The sequence below is a fragment of the Fukomys damarensis genome, unplaced genomic scaffold, assembly GCF_012274545.1.
Source record: "Fukomys damarensis isolate Sample0158 unplaced genomic scaffold, DMR_v1.0_HiC HiC_scaffold_25, whole genome shotgun sequence".
NCBI classification, from domain to species: Eukaryota; Metazoa; Chordata; class Mammalia; order Rodentia; family Bathyergidae; genus Fukomys; species Fukomys damarensis.
Window position 1 is genome coordinate 9,257,174 of NW_022900937.1, and position 3,937 is coordinate 9,261,110.

The following is a 3,937-nucleotide window of genomic DNA, read 5'->3' on the forward strand; positions in this document are numbered from 1 at the left end:
GAGCAGTGAAGAACGGAAGGAGTCCGGCATCATTTTTTAAATTTATCTCCTTCCATTTAAAAAGCCAGCATTCCTCTGCTGAACAGGTGTTCCTCATTCGAGCTACAGTGAGATCTTTGCTGATCACCAGATGTAATATTTTAGTTCCTTACAAACAGGGTTGGAGGGTGGGGAGGGCATGTAAAAACTAACACTGAAATTTTAAAACAGCAGAGCGAGTGGATTTTATTTTTGTTCATTGTTGGTGGTTTTAAAGAAGTTTCCCCTTTGTAGTTATTCTGAACCCCTTGCTTTGTGTGGCGACTATAAATATTTGGGGGTGTGACAGGGCGGAAAGTAGCAACTCATTTGCATGTCCCCGACTCTGTTCAGAGCAGTGTGCAGAATGTAATGCTCTTTTGTAGGAAACTTTTTGTGATTTATGAAATAAATTTAGTGAGCCTAAAAATTTTTTTAAAGTTCATCATTATTAGGAAAAAAACAAATCAAGTCCATAGTGCAGTACCTGTTTATACCCATTAGGATGACTACAATAAAATAGAAAGCCATGGAATCATAGATGTTGATAAAGGTGGGGAAATATTAGAATCCTCATACACTATGGTGGGAAATGTAAAATGGCTTGGTTGCTTTACAAAATAATTTGGCAGTATTAACAAAGTTAAACATAGCGCTACCATTTTACCCAGCAATTCTATTCCTAAAGTAGATATTTAAGAGAAATGAAAACATAGGCCAGGCCAAAAATTTGTTCACAGATATTTAGAACAGAATTATTCATAATAGTCAAAGGTAGAAATCAACCAAATGTCCGTCAGCTAAGGGAAGGATGTACAAAGGGCACACATATGTGGTGGAATATTATTTGACCGTAAGAAGGAACAGAGCTCTGCTGCATGGCTGCAGCACAGACAGACTTTGAAAACATGGAGGGAACTGGCTCCTGTGCTGTGCTAGCTGCTGGGGTAGGCTCTCAGTCCTTCTGCTCTCCCCACCAGGAAGAGGAACATGGCAAGTGAGATGTTTTCCAATCAAGTAATCAGAGAAACTGAAAGCCTGCAAGCAGTGCGTGAGAGGACACCAGCAGGCCCTAGGGAAAGTTAAAAACTTTCCACCCTGATCAAGGTCTGAGTGCCAAGAAAACTGTGGCACAGGGGCTGCATGAGTGAGCAAGAGAAATCACCAGAAAGAAGTATGCACCCCTCCCTCCCCCACACTGGGGGAGCCTGCATGCTGCCCATGCTACCAGAAGGCGGCCATGCAGGAGCGCCACCACACCCTGCTGGGGGCTGCTGACTCCAGGGAGCCCTGAGGCTGCATCAAGTTCTCAGGTTATAGAGTGATGTTGTGGCCAGAGCCAAGGAAGGACCAAGACAGAGTGGTGCCCTAGCCAGTGGTCAGCTGGCAATGCAGTAGGACTCACACAGGAAAAACTAGACGTGATTGCAGGATTTGCCACGGAGGGAAAGAACTGGGGATTGAGAGGATGCTGATAGAAGTCAGTGGAGAACTGGGTGTGAGCTGGTTACACTGCACTCCCTACCCATTAACCAAAGCTTTGGTATCTTGAGACAGAGACAGAGGCCTACAGTTGACCCTGCTCAGAGCACAACTTGCAGCTGGGAGGCAGCCCCAGAGGGCCACCCAGATGGACAAGCTTCCCTGTGCAAATCCTAGGGAGGAGACCAGAGCAGAAACCTGCGGTGGAACTCAGACTGGAGGCTAGAATTGCATTAATTCCAAAACCAGACTAAGACCCAACTCAAAAAGGAAACTATAGGCCAATTGCTTCAATAAAGATGCATACCAAAATCCTCAACAAGATACTGGCAAACAGAAGGCAGTAAATCATCGAAAAGATAATGCATCATGATCAAGTAGGCTTCACCCCAGACATGAAGATAGGGTTCAACATTCACAAATCAATAAAAGTAACACACCAGATAGAAGCAATGATAAAAATCATATAATCGTCTTAGTAGATGGATAGAGAAAAAGCCTTTGACAAAATCCAACATCCATTCATGGTAAGAACTCTGAAGGAAATAGCTACAGATAGGCATTATCTCAACCAGACAAAAGCCATTTATAACAAAGCAAAGGCCAACATTATATTAAATGGAAGAAAGCTGAAAGCTCAAAATCAGGAATAAGACAAAGATGTCCACTCTCACCACTCCTGTTCAATATAGTACTTGAAACTTTAGCCAAAGCAATCAGGCAAGAGAAAGAAATAAGCAGGATACAACTAGGAAAGAAAACAGTGAATGTATCTTTATTTGCAGACATGATCCTTTACATAAAAGAATCAAAAAATTTCACCAAAAGACTCCTAGAGCTAATAAACAATTCCAGCAATGTAGCAGGATAGAAAATTAACACAAAAAACTCAATAACATTCTTGTACACCAGTAATGAACCCACCACAAAAGAAATTAGGAAAATGATAGTATTCACAATAGCTTCAAAATAATTACTTAACAATTAATCTAATTAAGGAAGTGAAAGACCTCTATAATGAAAACTATAGAACCCTGAAAAAGGACATCAGAGAGGACATCAAAATGTCATAATGTAGCTTGCTTCTAAAAGTGGCACCTAACCTAACATTACCGGGTTTGGGGTTGCTTACCTCTGCTTCCAGAGTTGGATTCCAGGTTCTTCTCATCTTGAACAAATTATTGAACAAAATGAGCAAAAAGCAGTGGCCCGATTTATTCAAGAAAGCAAAAGTGAAGAGTTGGAGAGAAACTGGCTCTGCAGAATGAGCTTGGGCCAAGGAAATACAAAAAGAAAGAGGAAAGATAAAAGTACCTGCTGCAGCTGGGAAACAGTGTGGTCTACCGTGGAAGGCTACGATAGCACCTTTTCTCGTGGCTGCCTCTCTTCTATTCTGTCCAAATCTCGAGGAAACCTGTGAGAACTTCTACATCCTGGTCCTGAGAGGCAGTGCCGAGATCCCATGTGTCAGGCCAACATCAGGTCCAAGCCATCCTGAAAACCTGTTCAAGCTCTCTTGAGAAGTCCATGAGCAGGGATTTGGGAACTATTCAGTGAATGTGTCAAGGATCTTATAGTTAAAAGGTCTTCCCCAGCCAGGTTTTACCACACCCTAAGCTTCTATCTCAGAAAGATATCCCCTGTTCCTGGATAGGCAGAAGCAATATTGTCAAAATTGCCATACTACCAACAGTGACATATAGATTTCATACAACCACAATCAAAATAGTAACAGCATTCCTCCCATATATGTGGAACCAGAAGAGACCAAGATTGCAAAAGCAATTTTGAGCAACAAGAGTAAAGTGGAAATCATCACAGTCCCACATTTCAGGTTATATCACAAAGCTAGACTGACAAAAACAGCATGATATGGGCATAAAGCAGATGTGCCGATCAACAGTGAATGAACAGAACAGTGAATGAAGAAACAACTTCAGGTACATTCAGACATGATCTTGGACAAAGGTGGCAAAAACATGCACTGGGAGAAAGATGGCCTCTGTAACAAAAGGTGCAAGGAAAAGGAACTATACCAGTGCAGAAGATTGAATTCAGACCTTTCTCTGTCTTATGCAGTAAAGTAAAATCAAAATGGATTAAAGACATAGATATTAAAACAGAAGCCCTTAATCTACTGGAAGGTAAAATAAGTAAAAAAATTTTGTTGTTTTGTTTTTGTTATTTTTTAAGACAGTCATGCTATGTAGTTCAGGCTGGACTTAAACTCACTATGTAGCCCAAGAAGGCCTCAAACACAGCAATTCTCATGCCTCAGCCTCCCAAGTGTGGGATCACAGGTGTGAGACACAATGCCCAGCTAAAATAGGTAAACTTTTTAAAACATCGGCAAAGGTAAAGACTTTTTAAACAGAGCTCTATTTGCACAAAAAAAAAAAAAAAAAAACAACTTCAAAATTTAACATGAGGGGATTTT